We start from the raw sequence: 22,495 nt of genomic DNA, 5'->3' as shown, positions 1-22,495 counted from the left end.
AGTGGAGAGCAGTCCTCCCACTCGGGGGCTTAGCTGCAGTCCAGTACTCGCCTAAGTTCTCTCACTTGAGGACTTAGCTGCAGTCAGGCACTCGCCTAAGTTTGAAAAAATCCTACCGAGTGGAGAGCAGTCGTCCCACTCGGGGGCTTAGCTGCAGTCCAGTACTCGCCTAAGTTCTCTCTCTTGAGGACTTAGCTGCAGTCAAGCACTCGCCTAAGTTTGAAAAAATCCTACCGAGTGGAGAGTAGCCCTCCCACTCAGGGACTTAGCTGCAGTCTAGCGTTCGCCTAAGTTTGAAACACATCCTGCTTTGCAGCAACAAGGGGCAGGTCGACTACCACCTCCTCCTTGGAGAGCTTCGCCACAAATACAACGCTCACTTCATCCTACTCTGCAGTAACAAGGGGCAGGTTGACTGCCGCTTCCTCCTTCTTGGGGAGCTTCGCCACAAATACAATGTACGATCCATCGCCGACCCGCAAAGACGACGAGGTGCAGGTCGACTGCTACCGTCTCCTTCCGAGCTGCACCGCAAATACAAAAGTTGTCTCGAATAAAGAACGATTTCCACTCGACGGGGAGCGCATAAAGATATTGGACGATAAACCGAGTTCGGATAAATCCTAAAGGTTTCCGGACCACAGATCTAAGTACTCGGGCATTCAGCCCAGAAGAGTTTAACGGTTACAAAAACCACTTGGCATTCCGAGGAAAATTTAAGGTGGGCATAAAAGTTTGTTCACTCCACAGGAGGAGGGCTGGCAGGCTCAACGAACTCGTCCAGGTCGACGCCATCGGCAATCCGAGTGGCGGCAACAATGAAAGTCTCCATAAAAGTTCGGAAGTCGTGCTTCTGGGTGTCGGCGGCCTTGATTGCGGCCAGCTTATCTTGTCGCACCTCCTTGCAGTGGACACGAACCAAAGACAGAGCCACATCAGCGCCACACCGAGCAGAAGACTTCTTCCACTCCTGCACTCGGTTAGGGATTCTGTTAAGTCGAGTCATCAGAGACTCAAGATCGTTTTGGAGTGTGGCCTCTGGCCAAAGTGCCGGGTCGATCCGTGACATGGCGACCTTCAGTCGAGCCAAGTAGTCCACGGCACCGTTGATGCGAGATTCCACTCGGAGCAGATTCATGGTAGTTTCATCTTTCACGGTAGAGTTTATTGGATCCAAACCTGGTTCGATCCGCCCAGTCTCCTCTTCAAAGTTCTGGCAAAACTCTGCATTCACGATCCAAGGATAAGTCAATTTTCGTACACTGAGACGACACAAAAAAAAATCAGTCGGAACAGAATGTGCACCTTCAAGCTTGATGAACAACTTCTTGGCAAGACTTCTCAGATAGCTCTCCAGATCATCCCTCATACGAGCAATGCTTTCCATTTTCTCGCCCTGGACAAGATTCGCCTTCTTCCAGCGCGAGCACTCCTTGTTGGAGTCATTCAGAGCAGACTTCAGCCTGGTATTCTCTTCTTCCAACTGGCCAACCGAAGCCAGCTTCTGTTCGGCCAGAGCGACTCTATCGTCAGCTTCCTTTCGGGCAGCAGCCAGATCCTGGTCCTTCTTTGCCAGAGCTTCTCTCAGCTTTTCTGCAAAGAAATCGTGCTTGATTTAGAAAGAGCAGAAGGGTACTCAAGCCCAAGGCAAACCAGTCGACAAACTCGTCTTACCATTGGCACCATCCTTAGCCTTTTGCAGCTCTGTCTTGGCCAGCTCCAAGTCAAGGTTCAGTTGGATCTGCTGTTTCTCCAAATCAGCAAAGCGAGCTCCCAGATCACAAGATTTCTGGAATCAAAGAGGAGAAGTTATTTTACAGCGAAAAACAACAAAGGCAATAAATACTAAGACTACGGTCGACTGCCCGCAGTCCACCATAGTCTCGGGGACTACACCCAATGGGTGCACTTTGCGTGCCCCCACCGGTTCTGATCCCACTCGACAGGCCCGCCGAAGTCGAGTCCAGGAAGTAAAAAAAAGGCAAAAAGAGAGAAAGTAGAACTCAGACTACAGTCGACTGCCAACAGTCCACCGTAGTCTCGGGGACTACACCCAGTGGGTGCACTTTGCGTGCCCCCACCGGTTCTGATCCCACTCAACCAGACCGAGTGGAAGAGACAAACTACCAGTTTGGTTTATACATTCGAAAAAAATACAACGACTACAGTCGACTGCTAGCAGTCCACCGTAGTCTTGGGGACTACACCCAGTGGGTGCACTCAGCGTGCCCCCACCGGTTCAAAAATTTCAATCGACGCACCCAGTGGGTGTACAGATGAAAAGATTTTCGAAAAAAAGTCTTCAGATAACATATCCTAACAAAGCAAGCAGTGACCAATTAACCTGAACATTGCTTTGGAGGGCCGAGCTGGCGTCGTAGGCAGCCTGACTGGCGTCCCGCACCATCCTCATCTTCTCCATCATGATGCCCGCCTAACATATGGCTTCCTTGGCAGCATTCGCTTCATCCTCCGGGACATGATGGGTCGCAAAAACTGAAGATGGGTCAACGGGAGCCTGAGCAGTCGACGAAGAGGGCAAGGCACTCGACAGTGGCACAGCAAAGGTAACAGAACCCCGATTGGCGTCGCCAGTGTCCTGAACGACTGGTTCCGTCCTTGGCGTCGACTGTGGCGCCTTGCTTGTATGAGCCTGCCTATTTTTCCTTGTCAAAGGCCTCTCGGGCTCTTCATCATCATTAGGGAGGTCAATAACGTTGGGAGCTATGCAAAGTTTGATTGTCAAAATCACATCACCCAATGGTACACGTTGCAGTTGAATCGACCAAAATAAGGACAGTATGGCAGGAGTCATACCCATTTTTGACGTGACCGCATCCTCCATCACCTCATCATCATCCCTGTAAGCTGAGGTCCTAGAAGTGGCAGCGCTGGCAGTTCCAAAGTTTGTCCGGTTAAAACAAGAAAAACAAACGGCGCTGAGCATCGAGTGTATACAGAGGAAGACACTTACGCAGAAGCGACGGGGATGTCAATCTTAATCTTCAGCAACGCCTTCTGGATTTTTGGCTCCACAACTTTGGGGTGCTTGGGTGCTTTCTCTGTCGGGGTTGGTGAAGAGATCCAAGGATGCTTCGAATATTGACCAGCTTGAGCACTCGCCTTTTCATGGACGCTCGGTCGTTCTTGGGCAAGTTTGGATCGCCTCTCCCTGCGAGGAGGCGACTCGACTTCTTCTTCGTCGCTTGAGTCTTTGCTTTCTCCATCCTCTTCACCATCAGAAGTCCACTCGCCACTGTCGCCGCCGCTCACCTCGCCTTCCAAGTCTTGCCCTTGCTCTCCATTGGGCATTGAGTACATTTCCATGAGGGCCTGAAAAAATAACAATCAAAAGACATTCAATCGACCGCAAACGGGACATCACATGGAGAGTCGGAAAGTTACTTACAGAAACATACCTGCTCCGGCTGACGCGAGTTGTCGAATGGAGTCACCCTCCTAGATCCCTGAGGGTTGTCTTTGTTGCCAGTGATTCCTCTCAACCAGCTCTCCAAGGTATCCTCACTGACCTCCTCCGGGTGGATCCGAGTGGTATCTTCGAGCCCAGAATACATCCACATCGGATGATCGCGTGCCTGAAGGGGTTGGATGCGTCGACCGAGAAAGACCTCCAGCAGATCCATCCCGGTCACTCCCTCGTGGACGAGCTGGACGACCCGTTCGACCAGCTCCTTGACCTGCGCCTTCTCTTTTGGAACTATCTTCAGGGGATCAGGCTTCTCCACTCGAGCCAAGGAGAAAGGAGGAAGCCCAGTTGACTGGCCAGGGGTCGGCTGATCCTTGCAGTAAAACCAAGTCGACTGCCAGCCCCGGACCAAGTCAGGAAGGATCATCGCGGGGAAAGTACTTTTGCTCCTCATCTGGATCCCCAGACCACCGCACATCTGGATCACCCAAGTCCTCTCGTCACTCGACTTGGTCTTTTTGACCGACTGGGAATGACAAGTGAAGATATGTTTGAAGAGCCCCTAGTGCCGTCGACAGCCCAGAAGTTTCCGCACATAGACACGAAAGCGGCCAGATAGACTATGGTATTCGGAGTAAAATGATGGAGCTGAGCCCCAAAGAAGTTCAAAAAACCCCGAAAGAAAGGGTGGGGAGGCAGCAAGAACCCACGATCTATGTGAGTTGCTAAGAGGACGCACTCACCCTCTCTGGGTTATGGCTCAGTTTCGTCTCCCGGGAGCCGAGCCGACTTGTGGGGGATAAATCCCCCTTCCACCAGGTCGTCGAGGTTGTACTGCGTGATTGCCGAGCGGATCTAGTCACCCTGGATCCAGCCCGCCGGCAGGCCGGACCTCGACGAGGATCCGCCCCGGTTGGTCCGCTTGCCCTTCGCTTTCGCGGTTGCCTTCTTTGTGCGTTCCAGCGCCGCCGTCTTGTCCTTCCCCATGGTGGCAGTTCGAGCTCGAGCGGAGATCCGGCGACGAGACGGGAGCAAGGGTAGCGGAGAAATCGGGAGAAAACAGAGAGAGAATGGTGGCGTGCGGAACAGAGCCCCAACCCAACTCCTTATATGAGGCTGCTTCCGAGGGGCTGACTGGTAGGCCCGGACGGCCCTGCCAAATCCCGTGGCGATCGCGCGCGCGATACGTGGCGAAAAAGGTGGCGCGGGGATCGAGGCGGCTCCGCGCTATCCCATCCGTTTACTGCGGCCTCTCCCGTCCCGCGCGCTTCCCGAAATTTGGATCCCACGAAATCCGCGGGCAGCAGAACAACTCATCGGACCGAAGATCTCCTCCGCACCGTCACTCAGAACTCTTCAAGTATAAGAACTCACTCGACAAAACCTAAGAATGGATCAAGGCGACTGGAAATAAAGTTGTTGTCATCACTCTGGTCCATTGATCCGAAACAAGGTATGCTCACGACATGAAAAATGAGTCAGAGATGTGCTCAAACCCTTTCCCACTCAAATCTCGATCCATTTGGGGGCTAATGATGAAGCTATGTACCTAGGGTAGGATCATGGACCTGTCCAAACTGACCTACCCAAGGACACCTCCAGAAGAAATCACATTTCAATCGACTTGGCGGTGTTTCACTCGACGGACTCGAAGACACTCGACCAAGAAGCAACCACTCGACCAAGATCCAACCACCTGACAGCCAGGAGACCTAAAGTCACTCCGCACGCTAATGGTCGGTCATTAAGTAGCTTTTATGGTCATCATAGCACTTTATTAGGGGCGTTACCAGTAACGACTGGCCTTAATGTACTTAAAACCCTGCATAACTGAGGGCCGGAGGGGTCTGGTGGACTCTATATAAGCCACCCCCTCCTCAGTGTAAAGGGTTCGCACCCCTGTAATTCATACTCTCATAATCCAGTCGACCGCCTCCGGGCTCCGAGACGTAGGGCTATTACTTCCTTCGAGAAGGGCCTGAACTCGTAAACCTTGCGTTCTTACAACTTCTCCATAGCTAAGATCTTGCCTCTCCATACTTATCCCCCTACACTACTGTCAGACATGGAACCACAACAGTCGCCTTCTTGGAAAGATCTTGGTCTGACCTTCCTGTTGTGGTATCGGCGCAAGCTCTGCTGGTAGATGCTGGACCGGCTGAGTGCCAACAGCCGGCCCTCTTCCAGCAAATCGACGCCGTCTTGTCGTGCTTCTTCTGCTTCTTCCTCGGTGTACATGGTGACTCGTGGGGAGTCAAACTCTATGTCCGTTGGGATGACGGCTTTGGCACCGTAGACGAGGAAGAAGGGCGTGAAGCCGGTTGACTTGTTTGGAGTCGTGTGCAGACTCTAGAGGATGGCTGGCAGCACGTCGAGCCAGCAGCCAGTCGAGCGCTCCAGAGGCTTGATCAGCCGAGGCTTGATGCCGGACAGGATGAGGCCGTTTGTTTGCTCCACTTGGCCGTTTGACTATGGATGGGCAACGGATGCTAGGTCCAGTCGTATGCCCCGCGTTGCGCAGAAACGGGCCAAGGCGTCTTTGGCGAAATTTGTGCCATTGTCGGTGATGATGCTGTGTGGTATGCCGTACCGAATTGTGATATCGGAGATGAAAGTTACGGCAGTCGGACTGTTCAGTTTCTTGATTGGCTTCGCTTCTATCCACTTGGTGAACTTGTCCACTGCAACGAGTAGGTGAGTTAAACCACCTCGTGCTGTCTTGAATGGTTCCACCATGTCTAGACCCCAAACTGTGAAAGGCCAGGCAATGGGGATGATCTTGAGCGCAGAAGCCGGCTGGTGCGGCTTGGAGCTGAACTTCCGGCATCCTTTGCATTTTTGGACCAATTCCTTGGCCTCTTCTAAGGCAGTCGGCCAGAAGAAACCGTGGCGAAAGGCTTTGGTGACGAGTGCTCTTGAAGTCGCATGGTGGCCGCACTCGTCTTGATGGATGTCTTTGAGAATCGCTTGGCCTTGCTCTGGCTCTACGCAGCGCTGGTAGACACCAGTGACACTGCGCCTGACCAGCTCTTTGTTGACTATGGTGTAGGCTGTCGCCCGACGTTGTACTTGCCGAGCTGAGGTCTCATCAGTCGGCAGCTCTTTGCTCACCAGGAATTTGAGGATGGGCTGGGCCCATGAGGGTGCTGCTATTTCTTTGACTGCCAGGACTGCGACTTGGACGAGGGCGGTTGGGCTGGGAGGCGGCGGGTTGGAGTCAACAACCGCTTGCTGAGTTAAAGAAGTCCCCAGGCCGACTGGCGTGGTCCTTGGGTCGAGTTCTGGATTCTTTGAGTCCGCCACCACAGTCCCCGGGCCGGGTTCCGCAGTCCCTGGGCCGGCCTCGACTGTGGCGGCTCTGGAGCCATCTGCCAAAAACCTCGTGCCACCTGCCGGGGCTCTGGAGTCAGATCTGACGTCTTCGAGAGGAGCCGGCACAAAAATGGAGTCTGATTCTGGTGAAGGCTTGATAGACGGCTTGAGGAGGCGTTGAAGGGCGACGCCAGATGGTATTGCTTGGCGGGTAGAGCCGATTCGTGCCAAGGCATCTGCTTGGTCGTTGTCGTTTCTTGGCACATGGAGAAACTCACACCCTTCGAAATACCCGCTGAGTTGCTGCACGAGGAAACGGTAACTCGCCATGTTTGCATCTTTCGCGTCCCAATCGCTAGATGATTGCTGGACCACTAAGTCCGAGTCGCCATAACACAAGATCCGGCGGATGCCATGTTCTTTGGCAAGCTGGAGCCCGTGAATGAGCGCCTCGTACTCGGCGACGTTGTTGGAGGCGGCAAAGTGGATTTGCAGCGCTTATTTGAGCTTGTCGCCTTTGGGAGAGGTGAGGACGACGCCGGCTCCCAAGCCGGTGCGCATCTTGGAGCCGTCAAAATGCATCCGCCAATGGGTGGAGTCGGGCGCTGGAGGTAGGTACAGGGTCTCGGCCCAGTCGACGAGGAAGTCGGCCAGTGCTTGTGACTTGATGGCGGTGCGGGGCTGGTAGTAGATGGTGTAGGGAGCCAACTCTATGGCCCATTTGGCCACTCGGCCAGAAGCATCTCGGCTGCCAATGATCTCGACGAGCGGGGCCGTGCAGACCATCGTGATTGGATGCTCTTGAAAGTAAGGCTTCAATTTCTTGGCAGTAAAGTGTACGCCATAGCACATCTTCTGGTAGTGGGGGTAGTTCTGCTTGGAGGTCGACAGTACCTCGCTCAGGTAATATACCGGTCTCTAGATAGGTAGCGCCTTGCCTCCCTCCTTGCGTTCCACTACAATGACCGTGCTGACTACCCGGCTGGTGGCGGCGATGTACAGGAGCATAGGTTCCTTGGGAGTCGGAGCCGCCAGGACGGGTGGAGTAGTCAGCATCTTCTTCAATTGGAGAAAATATTCGTCTGCCTTGTGGTTCCACTCAAAAAAAGTGGTCTTCTTCATGAGTTGGTATAAGGGGAGAGCTTTCTCGCCCAGCCGACTGATGAATCGGCTGATGGACGCCAAGCAGCTGGTGAACTTTTGCACATCCAGCAGTCGGCCGGGTACCTCCATTCTCTCAATGGCCTTGATTTTTACTGGGTTGCATTCTATGCCGCGTTCAGAGACCAGGAAGCCAAGGAGCTGGCCGGCTGGTACCCGGAAGACACACTTCTCGGGATTGAGCTTGATCTGGAATCGGCGCAGGTTTTCAAAGGTCTCCTTGAGGTCTTCTAGCAGTGTTCCACGCTTTTCCGTCTTCACCACCACGTCGTCCACGTAGACGTGGGCGTTCCTGCCGAGCTGCTTGAGGAGACACTTCTGCATGCAACACTGAAAGGTGGCGCCGGCATTCCTCAAGCCGAACGTCATGGTGAAGTAGCAGAATGCTCCAAATGGCGTGATGAAGGCGGTCTTCAATCTGTCAGCCGGGTTCTGCTTGATCTGGTGATATCTTGAGTATGCATCCAAGAAACTCAACAGCTCGCATCCGGTTGTGGAGTCTATCACTTGATCGATTCTTGGTAGAGAAAATGGGTCCTTGGGGCAGGCCTTGTTGAGGCTCGTGTAGTCAATACACATTCGCCACTGCTTGTTCTTTTTCAGTACCAGGACCGGATTTGCTAGCCATTCTGGAAAGAACACTTCCATAATAAAGCCAACTGCTAGGAATCGGACCATCTCTTCTCCAACAACTCTCCTCTTCTCTTTTGATAGGGGCGCAGGGGCTGCCTGACCGGCTTTGCATCAGATCGGACATGTAACTTGTGCTCGGCGAATTCCGTGGGTACACCTGGAATGTCTTTGGGGGACCATGCGAAGATGTCCCGATTCACACGGAGGAAATCGACGAGCTCACCTTCCTATTTGCTGTCGAGGTTCGCACCTACGACAACGTACCTCTCTGGGTGCTCCGGATCCAAGGGTATCTTCTTTGTCTCCTTGGCCGGCTTGAACGAACCCTCATCCTCTGACTCCTTTGGGTTGGGCGATACCTCTGCCTGCTTGCCGGCCATCACCACAACTCGCTCCAGGAGCCGCTTCTCGTCCGCGATCACCAGGGACTCGGCTAGCCGACTGCTTTCAGCCGCACAGGCAGACGACTTCCGGTAGTCGCCGGCTATAGTCAGAATTCCCCTGGAACTAGGCATCTTCATCTTGAGGTAGGCGTAGTGGGGGACCGCCATGAACTTGGCCAAGGCGGGTCGGCCGAGTAGCGCATGGTATGGGCTCTCGAGGTCCACCACTTCATACCAAACAGACTCTCGGCGAAAGTGATCTTTGTCTCCAAAGAGGACGTCCATCAGGATCTTGCTGATCGGCGAGCAGGAAAGCCCAGGAACAATGCCGTGGAACACTGTCCGGCTGTTCTGAAGCTGTCTTTGCTTGATTCCTAACTTCTCCATGGTGTCCTAACTTCAAGAAGAACAGCAAGCAAGTTGCTTCTCAAGAGAAGAAACCCAAGTCTGGACCTAAGCCTGAAACTGAGTGCTTCTACTGCAAGCAGACTGGTCACTGGAAGCGGAACTGCCCCAAGTATTTGATGGATAAGAAGGATGGCAAGGTGAACAAAGGTATATGTGATATACATGTTATTGATGTGTACCTTACTAATGCTCGCAGTAGCACCTGGGTATTTGATACTGGTTCTTTTGCTAATATTTGCAACTCGAAACAGGGACTACGGATTAAGCGAAGATTGGTTAAGGACAAGGTGACGATGCGCGTGGGAAACGGTTCCAAAGTCGATGTGATCGCAGTCGGCACGCTACCTCTACATCTACCTTCGGGATTAATATTAGACCTAAATAATTGTTATTTGGTGCCAGCGTTAAGCATGAACATTATATCTGGATCTTGTTTGATGCGAGACGGTTATTCATTTAAATCAGAGAATAATGGTTGTTCTATTTATATGAGTAATATCTTTTATGGTCATGCACCCTTGAAGAGTGGTCTATTCTTATTGAATCTCGATAGTAGTAACACACATATTCATAATTTGTGGCACTGCCGTTTAGGTCATATCGGTGTAAAGCGCATGAAGAAATTCCATACTGATGGACTTTTGGAACCACTTGATTATGAATCACTTGGTACTTGCGAACCGTGCCTCATGGGCAAGATGACTGAAACGCCGTTCTCCGGTACTATGGAGAGAGCAACAGATTTGTTGGAAATCATACATACAGATGTATGTGGTCCGATGAATATTGAGGCTCGTGGCGGATATCATTATTTTCTCACCTTCACAGATGACTTAAGCAGATATGGGTATATCTACTTAATGAAACATAAGTCTGAGACATTTGAAAAGTTCAAAGAATTTCAGAGTGAAGTTGAAAATCATCGTAACAAGAAAATAAAGTTTCTACGATCTGATCGTGGAGGAGAATATTTAAGTTACGAGTTTGGTGTACATTTGAAACAATGCGGAATAGTTTCGCAACTCACGCCACCCGGAACACCATAGCGTAATGGTGTGTCCGAACGTCGTAATCGTACTTTACTAGATATGGTGCGATCTATGATGTCTCTTACTGATTTACCGCTATCGTTTTGGGGTTATGCTTTGGAGACGGCCGCATTCACGTTAAATAGGGCACCATCAATATCCGTTGAGACGACGCCTTATGAACTATGGTTTGGCAAGAAACCAAAGTTGTCGTTTCTGAAAGTTTGGGGCTGCGATGCTTATGTGAAAAAGCTTCAACCTGATAAGCTCGAACCCAAATCGGAGAAATGTGTCTTCATAGGATATCCAAAGGAGACTATTGGATACACCTTCTATCACAGATCCGAAGGCAATACTTTTGTTGCTAAGTTCGGAAACTTTCTAGAGAAGGAGTTTCTCTCGAAAGAAGTGAGTGGGAGGAAAGTAGAACTTGACGAGGTAACTGTACCTGCTCCCTTATTGGAAAGTAGTGCATCAAAGAAAACTGTTTCTGTGACACCTACACCAATTAGTGAGGAAGCTAATGATAATGATCATGAAACTTCAGAACAAGATACTACTGAACCTCGTAGATCAACCAGAGTAAGATCCGCACCAGCGTGGTACGGTAATCCTGTTCTGGAAGTCATGCTACTAGATCATGATGAACCTACGAACTATGAAGAAGCGATGGTGAGCCCAGATTCCGCAAAATGGCTTGAAGCCATGAAATCTGAGATGGGATCCATGTATGAGAACAAAGTGTGGACTTTGGTTGACTTGCCCAATGATGGAAAAGCAATTGATAATAAATGGATCTTCAAGAAGAAGACTGACGCCGATGGTAATATTACTATCTACAAAGCTCGACTTGTCGCAAAAGGGTTTCGACAAGTTCAAGGGATTGACTACGATGAGACCTTCTCACCCGTAGCGATGCTTAAGTCTGTCCGAATCATGTTAGCAATGGCCGCATTTTATGATTATGAAATTTGGCAGATGGATGTCAAAACTGCATTCCTGAATGGATTTTTGGAAGAAGAGTTGTATATGATGCAACCAGAAGGTTTTGTCGATCCAAAGGGAGCTAACAAAGTGTGCAAGCTCCAGCGATCCATTTATGGACTGGTGCAAGCCTCTCGGAGTTGGAATAAACGCTTTTATAGTGTGATCAAAGCATTTGGTTTTATACAGACTTTTGGAGAAGCCTGTATTAACAAGAAAGTGAGTGGGAGCTCTGTAGCATTTCTGATATTATATGTGGATGACATATTACTGATCGGAAATGATATAGAATTTCTGGATAGCATAAAGGGATACTTGAATAAGAGTTTTTCAATGAAAGACCTCGGTGAAGCTGCTTACATATTAGGCATAAAGATCTATAGAGATAGATCAAGACGTTTAATTGGACTTTCACAAAGCACATACCTTGACAAGATTTTGAAGAAGTTCAAAATGGATCAAGCAAAGAAAGGGTTCTTGCCTGTGTTACAAGGTGTGAAGTTGGGTCAGACTCAATGCCCGACCACTGCAGAAGATAGAGAGAAAATGAAAGATGTTCCCTATGCTTCAGCCATAGGCTCTATCATGTATGCAATGTTGTGTACCAGACCTGATGTGTGCCTTGCTATAAGTCTAGCAGGGAGGTACCAAAGTAATCCAGGAGTGGATCACTGGACAGCGGTCAAGAACATCCTGAAGTACCTGAAAAGGACTAAGGATATGTTTCTCGTATATGGAGGTGACAAAGAGCTCATCGTAAACGGTTATGTTGATGCAAGCTTTGACACTGATCCGGACGATTCTAAATCGCAAACCGGATACGTGTTTACATTAAACGGTGCAGCTGTCAGTTGGTGCAGTTCTAAACAAAGCGTCGTGGCGGGATCTACGTGTGAAGCGGAATACATAGCTGCTTCGGAAGCAGCAAATGAAGGATTCTGGATGAAGGAGTTCATATCCGATCTAGGTGTCGTAGCTAGTGCATCGGGTCCAATGAAAATCTTTTGTGACAATACTGGTGCAATTGCCTTGGCGAAGGAATCCAGATTTCACAAGAGAACCAAGCACATCAAGAGACGCTTCAATTCCATCCGGGATCTAGTCCAGGTGGGAGACATAGAGATTTGCAAGATACATACGGATCAGAATGTTGCAGACCCGTTGACTAAGCCTCTTCCACGAGCAAAACATGATCAACACCAAGGCTCCATGGGTGTTAGAATCATTACTGTGTAATCTAGATTATTGACTCTAGTGCAAGTGGGAGACTGAAGGAAATATGCCCTAGAGGCAATAATAAAGTTATTATTTATTTTTTTATATATCATGATAAAAGTTTATTATTCATGCTAGAATTGTATTAACCGGAAACATGATACATGTGTGAATACATAGACAAATAGAGTGTCACTAGTATGCCTCTACTAGACTAGCTTGTTAATCAAAGATGGTTATGTTTCCTAACCATGTACAAAGAGATGTCATTTGATTAACATGATCACAACATTAGTTGAATGATCTGATTGACATGACCCATTCCATTAGCTTAGCACCCGATCATTTAGTATGTTGCTATTGCTTTCTTCATGACTTATACATGTTCCTATGACTATGAGATTATGCAACTCCCGTTTGCCAGAGGAACACTTTGTGTTCTACCAAACATCACAACGTAACTGGGTGATTATAAAGGAGCTCTACAGGTGTCTCCAAAGGTACATGTTGGGTTGGCGTATTTCAAGATTAGGATTTGTCACTCCGATTTGTCACTCCGATTGTCGGAGAGTTATCTCTGGGCCCTCTCGGTAATGTCCGATTGTCGGAGAGGTATCTCTGGGCCCTCCAATTGACGGAACTCTTCCCCGACACTTTGCTGGATCGGAGTCCGGGGATCGTCATCGAGCTGAACGTGTGCTAGAACTTGGAGGTGCCGTAGTTTCAGTGCTTGATCGGTCGGGCCGTGGAGACGTACGACTACATCAAGCAAACGCTTCCGTTGTCAATCTAGAAGGGTACATTGATCACACTCTCCCCCTCTCGTTGCTATGCATCACCATGATCTTGCATGTGCGTAGGAATTTTTTTGAAATTACTACGAAACCCAACAAATTGATATGATGAGAATAGACCCGGTGGCCATAGGTTTCACTAGTGGCTTCTCTCAAGAGCATAAGTATTCTACGGTGGGTGAACAAATTACTGTTGAGCAATTGATAGAATTGTGCATAATTATGAGAATATCTAGGCATGATCATGTATATAGGCATCACGTCCGTGACAAGTAGATAGAAACGATTCTACATCTACTACTATTACTCCACTCATCGACCGCTATCCAGCATGCATCTAGAGTATTAAGTTAAAAACAGAGTAAGGCCTTAAGCAAGATGACATGATGTAGAGAGATAAATTCATGCAATATGAAATAAACCCCATCTTGTTATCCTCGATGGCAACGATACAATACGTGCCTTGCTGCCACTTCTGTCACTGGGTAAGGACACCGCAAGATCGAACCCAAAGCTAAGCACTTCTCCCATGGCAAGAACTACCAATCTAGTTGGCCAAACCAAACGAATAATTCGAAGAGACTTGCAAAGATAACCAATCATACATAAAAGAATCCAGAGAAGATTCAAATATTATTCATAGATAGACTTGATCATAAACCCACAATTCATCGGTCTCAACAAACACACCACAAAAAGAAGATTACATCGAATAGATCTCCACGAGAGAGGGGGAGAACTTTGTATTGAGATTCAAAGAGAGAGAATAAGCCATCTAGCTACTAACTATGGACCCGAAGGTCTGAGGTAAACTACTCACACTCCATCGAAGAGGCTATGGTGATGTAGAAGCCCTCCATGATGACGGCCCTCTTCCGGCGGAGCTCCGGAACAGGCCCCAAGATGGGATCTCGTGGATACAGAAAGTTGCGGCGGTGGAATTACATTTTTGGCTCCTATTCTGATCCTTTGGGGGTACGTGTGTATATATAGGAGGTAGAAGTACGCCGGAGGAGCAACGAGGGGCCCACGAGGCAGGGGGCATGCCCTAGGGGGGGCACCCTCGTGACCGCCTCTTTTGTTCCTTGGAGCAGGGTCGAAGTCTCCTGGATCACGTTCGGTGAGAAAATCATGTTCCCGAAGATTTTATTCCGTTTGGACTCCGTTTGATATTCCGTTTCTTCGAAACACTGAAATAGGCAAAAAACAAAAATTCTGGGCTGGGCCTCCAGTTAATAAGTTAGTCCCAAAAATAATATATAAGTGGAAAATAAAGCCCAACGTAGTCCAAAACAGTAGATAATATAGCATGGAGCAATCAGAAATTATAAATACGTTGGAGACGTATCGGATCCTACATGTAATTATTATGAGAGAGGAAAATATGGTTGTACAAATTTTCATGTCACTAAATTACCTCTCGTTATGTTGAGATTGCTATTATTTCTTTCCGCTTCCTTGCATATGCTAGTTTTTGTTTGCCTTGATAATTTATTTGCCTATAAGATGCCTATGCATAGGAAATATGTTAGACTTAGATGTGTTTGTCACATGTTTTATGATGCTCTCTTTTTGCTTCAATTCTTGTCTTTCATGTGAGTATCATCGAAATTATCAATGCCTAGCTAGGGGCGTTAAACGATAACGCTTATTGGGAGGCAACCCAATTTTATTTTTATTCCTTGTTTCTACTCCTGTTTAGTAATAAAAAATTTATCTAGCCTCTATTCTGGTTGTGTTTTTTGTGTTTAATAAGTGTTTGTGCCAAGTAGAACCGTTGGAAAGACTTGGGGAAAGTCTTTTTGATCCTGCTGTAAAAAACAGAAACTTTAGCGCTCGCGAGAATTGATGCCATTTTTTATTGGAGAGTGCTATTTAATTAATTCTTTTTGCAGATGATTAATAGATAAATTTCTCACGTCCAGAAATTTATTTTAGAATTTTTGGGGTTTCAGTAGTTTGCGTTAGTTCCAGAAGTTTTCGTATGTTGTTTTCTTATTTTGATGAATCTATGGCTAGTAAAAGACTTTATAAACCATGGAGAAGTTGGAATGCAGTAGGTTTAACACCAATATAAATAAATAATGAGTTCATTACAGTACCTTGAAGTGGTGTTTTGTTTTCTTTCGCTAACAGAGCTCATGAGATTTTTCTGTTAAGTTTTGTGTTGTGAAGTTTTCAAGTTTTGGGTAAAGATTTGATGGATTATGGAACAAGGAGTGGTAAGAGCCTAAGATTGGGGATGCCCATGGAACCCCAAGGTAAAATACAAGGACACCAAAAAGCCTAAGCTTGGGGATGCCCCGGAAGGCATCCCCTCTTTTGTCTTCGTTCATCGGTAACTTTACTTGCAGCTATATTTTTATTCGCCACATGATATGTGCTTTGCTTGGAGAATCTTGTATGATTTGAGTCTTTGCTTTTTAGTTTACCACAATCATCCTTGCTGTACACACCTTTTGACAAAGACACACATGAATTAGAATTTATTAGAATACTATATGTGCTTCACTTATATCTTTTGAGCTATATAGTTTTTTGCTCTAGTGCTTCACTTATATCTTTTAGAGCACGGGGGTGGTTTTATTTTATAGAAATAATTGATCTCTCATGCTTCACTTATATTATTTTGAGAGTCCTTTAGAACAACATGGCAATTTGCTTTTAGGCATAATAAAAACTTTCATATAAGTGCATTGAATACTAAGAAAAGTTTGATACTTGATAATTCTTTTGAGATATGGAGATGGTGATATTAGAGTCATGCTAGTTGAGTAGTTGTGAATTTGAGAAATACTTGTGTTGAAGTTTGTGATTCCCATAGCATGCACATATGGTGAACCGTTATGTGATGAAGTCGGAGCATGATTTATTTATTGATTGCCTTCCTTATGAGTGGTGGTCGGGGACGAGCAATGTTCTTTCCTACCAATCTATCCCCCTAGGAGCATGCACGTAGTACTTTGTTTCGAACTAATAGATTTTTGCAATAAGTATGTGAGTTCTTTATGACTAATGTTGAGTCCATGGATTATACGCACCCTCACCTTTCCACATTTGCTAGCCTCTCTAATACAGCGCAACTTTCACCGGTACCATAAACCCACCATATACCTTCCTCAAAACAGCCACCATACCTACCTATTATGACATTTTCATAGCCATTCCGAGATATATTTCCATGCAACTTTCCACTGTTCCGTTATTATGACATGATTCATCATTGTCATATTGCATTGCATGATCATGTAGTTGATATCGTATTTGTGGCAAAGCCACCGTTCATAATTCTTTCATACATGTCACTCTTGATTCATTGCATATCCCGGTACACCGCCAGAGGCATTCACATAGAGTCATATTTTGTTCTAAGTATTGAGTTGTAATTCTTGAGTTGCAAGTAAAAAAGAAGTGTGATGATCATCATTATTAGAGCATTGTCCCAATGGAGACTATGATTCCCCCACAAGTCGAGATGAGACTCCGGACGAAAAATAAAAAAAAGAAAAAAAGAGAAAAGAGGCCAAAAGAAAAAAGAGAGGAAAGAAGGCCCAAATAAAAAAATGAGAGAAAAAGAGAGAAGGGACAATGTTACTATCATTTTCCACGCTTGTGCTTCAAAGTAGCACCATGATCTTCATGATAGAGAGTCTCATATGTTGTCACTTTCATAAACTAGTGGGAATTTTACATTATAGAACTTGGCTTGTATATTCCAATGATGGGCTTCCTCAAATTGCCCTAGGTCTTCATGAGCAAGCAAGTTGGATCCAAACCCACTTAGTTTCTTTTGTTGAGCTTTCATACACTTATAGCTCTAGTGCATCTGTTGCATGGCAATCCCTACTCATTCACATTGATATCTATTCATGGGCATCTTCATAGCCCGTTGATACGCCTAGTTGATGTGAAACTATCTTCTCATTTTTGTCTTCTCCACAACCACCATTCTATTCCACAATAGTGATATATCCATGGCTCACGCTCATATATTGCGTGAAGATTGAAAAAGTTTGAGAACGTCAAAAGTATGAAACAATTGCTTGGCTTGTCATCGGGGTTGTGCATGATTTAATATTTTGTGTTATGAAGATAGAGCATAGCCAGACTATGTGATTTTGTAGGGATAACTTTCTTTGGCCATGTTATTTTGAGAAGACATGATTGCTCAGTTAGTATGCTTGAAGTATTATTATTTCTATGTCAATATTAAACCTTTATCTTGAATCTTTCGGATCTGAACATTCATGCCACAATAAAGAAAAATTACATTGAGAAATATGTTAGAAAGCATTCCACATCAAAAAATTCTATTTTTATCATTTACCTACTCGAGGACGAGCAGGAATTAAGGTTGGGGATGCTTGATACGTCTCCAACGTATCTATAATTTTTGATTGCTCCATGCTATTATATTATCTATTGGATGTGAATGGACTTATTTTTACACTTTTATATTATTTTTAGGACTAACCTATTAACCGGAGGCCCAACCCAAATTGCTGCTTTTTGTCTATTTTAGAGTTTCACCAAAAAAGAATATAAAACGGAGTCCAAACGGAATGAAACATTTGGAGTGTTATTTTTGGAACAAACGTGATCCAGGAGACTTGGATTGGACGTCAAGAAACAATCGAGGAGGCCACGAGGCAGGGGGGCGCACCCTCCACCCTCGTGGGCCCCTGGTTGCTCCACCGACCTACTTCTTCCTCCTATATATATATATCCATATACCCTGCAATCATCCAGGAGCAGCACGAAACCCTATTTCCACCGTCGCAACCTTCTGTACCCAAGAGATCCCATCTTGGGGCCTTTTCCGGAGCTTCGCCGGGGGCATTGATCACGGAGGGCCTCTACATCAACTCCATGCCCCCTCCAATGATGTGTGAGTAGTTTACCTCAGACCTTCAGGTCCATAGTTATTAGCTAGATGGCTTCTTCTCTCTCTTTGGATCTCAATACAAAGTTCTCCTCGATTCTCTTGGAGAACTATTCCATGTAACTCTTCTTTTTGCGGTGTGTTTGTCGAGATCCGGTGAATTGTGGGTTTATGATCTAGATTATCTATGAACAATATTTGAATCCTCTGTGAATTCTTTTATGTTTGATTGGTTTATCTTTGCAAGTCTCTTCGAATTATCAGTTTGGTTTGGCCTACTAGATTGATCTTTCTTGCAATGGGAAAAGTGCTTAGCTTTGGGTTCAATCTTGCGGTGCTCGATCCCAGTGACCGAAAGGGAAACAACACGTATTGTATTGTTGCCATCGAGGATAAAAAGATGGGGTTTATATCATATAGCATGAGTTTATCCCTCTACATCATGTCATCTTGCTTAAGGCGTTACTCTGTTCTTATGAACTTAATACTCTAGATGCATGCTGGATAGCGCTCGATGTGTGAAGTAATAGTAGTAAATGCAGAATCGTTTTGGTCTACTTGTCACGGACGTGATGCCTATATACATGATCATACCTAGATATTCTCATAGTTATTCATTTTTCTATCAATTGCTCGACAGTAATTTGTTCACCCACCGTAATACTTATGCTATCTTGAGAGAAGCCACTAGTGAAACCTATGGCCCCTGGGTCTACATTCCATCATACAAGTTTCCAATCTATTTTATTTTGCAATATTTACTTTCAATCTATATCATAAAAATACCAAAAATATTTATCTTATTATTATCATCTCTATCAGATCTCACTCTTGCAAGTGGCCGTGAAGGGATTGACAACCCATTTATCGCGTTGGTTGCGAGGTTCTTATTTGTTTGTGTAGGTACGAGGTGACTCGTGCGTGGTCTCCTACTGGATTGATATATTGGTTCTCAAAAACCGAGGAAAATACTTATGCTGCTTTACTGCATCACCCTTTCCTCTTCAAGGGAAAACCAACGCAGTGCTCAAGAGGTAGAACCCCTACCCCCTCCCCCGCGCCACCCGCGGCATCCAAATCGGACACCGCATCAAGGAGCCCCAATTTCTGCTGTGTAGTCGTGTCGTCCAAATCAGACACTGTGTGAAGGAAGAGTCGCTGCCGCCCGATGGCATCCGACGACGGAGGAGGAGGAGCCCAGCAACCTCCGCTACCTCGGACATGGCAGCTTCTCATCATCCTCGTGCAAGCAAGCGATGACGGCCAGTAGGGTGGCTGCCCAGCAATCACACCAGTATCGTGGGAACGCGAAGCACCGCGCGGCATTCGCCACATCCTATGTTGTGTCGGACTAGGTCTTCGCTGATCTAGACCTCACATTTTCCTAGGCCGAGGACCGGTCCAAGACGACTTTGGAAACATCCGTCCGACGCCCACGCTGCCTTAGTGACCAACTTGTCAAAATTGAGCTGGTCGAGTTGCGAGGCTAGGGGTGGTGGGCCTGGGCGACGTCCGCGACGAAGTTGCCGAACAACGGCGGCCAATCAGGGCTACCGCACCCCATACGCGTCCTTCCGTCGCTAGAAGGAAAATGATGACATTGATGGCGATGACTGAGTTGTAGCCGACAGGGAGGGCCACACATTCGAGGTCACCGTCTAGTGCCTCACATAGTTTAGTTTATTTTTTAAAAAATAATTTAAACTTCTCCAGTTTTGTCCAGTTTACATGTAATATATAAAAGTTTCTTAAAATTTTGTTCGAATTGCTCAATTTACGTTTCAGACATAGAGGATGTTTCTTGCATGCGGTTGGATGACCTGCTTCGCTAACGTTGTCCACAGACACATCCGAACGTATCCATACATTTGGAGTGTCCATTTGAATGGATGGTGTACCCTATGGACAAAGTTTTGTTTTCAGCAGCCATCCATAGACCGGCGGGCAGCTGGACCATGGCGCGGCTCCTTGACGAGATCGGGTCAAGTCTCATGTTTACATCGATGTCGAGCAGGCATGTCCCAACGACTTTAGATCGGTTGATCTTTTGATTGTTATTTCATGATGAGTTTCAGCAAGTCTGTTTGACCATACTGCAGCTAAAGTAACCGTTGCGAAGCCGTGGAATATGCAGCTTGCATAATTGTGTGCAACAGGCTAGCAACTTCTTGCATGCATGCTCCGACTCGTTTCCAAGAGAATCATGTTTTTTCTTTCTTTTATCACACTAGATATCAAAATAGAGTAGCAGATTGGCTGATATTGCAGGTTCGTACTGAGAGTAACGCTACACTATGACTGCAAAGACGATAACCTTGTACTACGAAACTTTTACCTCTTGATTGTAACCCCATAATTATAGATGTAAACTCTATTGCCCTTTAAGAAAATGAGATTCTTTTTTAAAAAATTCTAGATTTACTATAAAACTACAAAGCATCTTTTATTTTTGCTGGGAAAAAAGTACAAGGCACCTCGAACATAATAAACATTACATCGAGGTCTATAAACTACCGAACAACCAACTACCTCCGGCAGAATGAGCCACCGACACGTCACTGTCACAGCTCCCCTATTAGAGTTGGCTTGGCCTTTTCAATACAATCGGAAATTCTTTGTGCACATGCCTGAAGGACATGCGCCCTGAAGTATACCTGGCCATGGGCCAGGCTTGGGCCGGGCCTAAAAAAGCCCATGACAGAAAACTGAGGCTCGGGCCCTCCCAGGCCCTACCATCGGGCCTACTTTTCAAGCCCAAGCCTGTCCCATCTAGTAAGAAGCCCTGAAAATCCCTTAGGGCTTAGGGCCGTGGGCCGGGCCTCTTCCTTAAAATGCCAATATGCCAAGCCCAAGCTCGTCCAGGCCCTGCTGGTGGGCTCAAAACTCAGGCCCAAGCCCGACCCACAAGCAAGCCCATCGATCTAGGCCCTGGATTTTAGGGCCGGGCCTGGGTGGGCCGACAGGGCCGGGGTGGAGATGGCGAGGACTACCCTGAAGCCAAAGTCATTGTTTTTGAACCATTGAATAAATCTAAATCAACTGACATCAAATCTCACCGTCACGCACAAACAACAAGAAACCCTAATCTGACGGTCCAAAGAGATGGTAGGAATCAAAGGGGCTAGTGATGAAGTTAAAGTACCTTACTTGCTATTTGTGCACACATGTATGTACGTGTGTGTCAACGATCACATATAATAATTAAAGTTCATGTGCTTTTTTGTCTTAGCTAGGGCATATGCAGGCAAAAATGAGCCATGAGTTGAATTGTTAATCGTTTCAGCACTCCGTGATCCCTAATCTCGCTCCTTTGCTGGTAAGGATAGCTGGCCACGCGCGCCCTAGCTTTTTGTTTGTGGGGCTGGACATCAAAGATGCATTGTACAAATTCATCGACACGGTAAATATGCACACTATACAGCCTCCTCTACTTGTAGTGAACTTTGAGTGCAGCTTCGACCAACAAGTAAGCAGCAGAATAACGTAAACATCATACACATACGACACGAGATTTAACGTGAAAAAACTCCTCAACTTGAGGAGTAAACAACCACAGCTATGGACCGACCGGTCCACAAAATTTCACTATGAGAACGGCGAGTATAAAGGTTTCTCTAGAACCTCTAGAGAGATTTATAACACACTCTTCATGTTGCCAACCGGCAACAACAACAACAACAACCACAAATAGGCAAGATTTCAGCAAAACAGAGTTTAAGACAGCTTCTGTCCCCTTCATTGTATTGCAAACTACTCTTATAATGCCGAAGCAAACATCACCAAATATGGAAGACCAGTAGACACACGAGTTCTCGAGATCCCTCAAAATTTCATCTCAATCAAATATTGTTTGCCTACCCAAACTGTTTGTCTCCCAAAACTACTCTGTTCTGAAACTACATTAGTATGAGCTAAAAAAATCACTACCAAATCTGATGCTCGACTGACTCAATCCCCAAACCAGCTAAGCAGATCGAAGTACTCAAAGTAATGAATAAGCTAACCAAGTTTGGGTCAATCCAAGCATGTTTGAGCCTCCAATCACCAGCTTCAACCATGTCTAGTCAGATGCGACTGATCTGGGCAAAACCTACTCTTCCTCTTCTGCCTCTCTCTCACAGGTTTAGTTTTTCTTCATATGCTTTCACATTCACAATGGCAGCCACCACCAACACAGGTGGAGTGGGTAGGGTTTTCTCCTTTATCCCTTCACCAGGGAACACTCACAACCATTGGATGCAAAATAGATTAACGGTTCAAATGTGTTT

Source organism: Triticum dicoccoides, chromosome 4A (assembly GCF_002162155.2).
Source record: "Triticum dicoccoides isolate Atlit2015 ecotype Zavitan chromosome 4A, WEW_v2.0, whole genome shotgun sequence".
NCBI classification, from domain to species: domain Eukaryota; kingdom Viridiplantae; phylum Streptophyta; class Magnoliopsida; order Poales; family Poaceae; genus Triticum; species Triticum dicoccoides.
Note: the sequence above shows the minus strand (reverse complement) of the source record.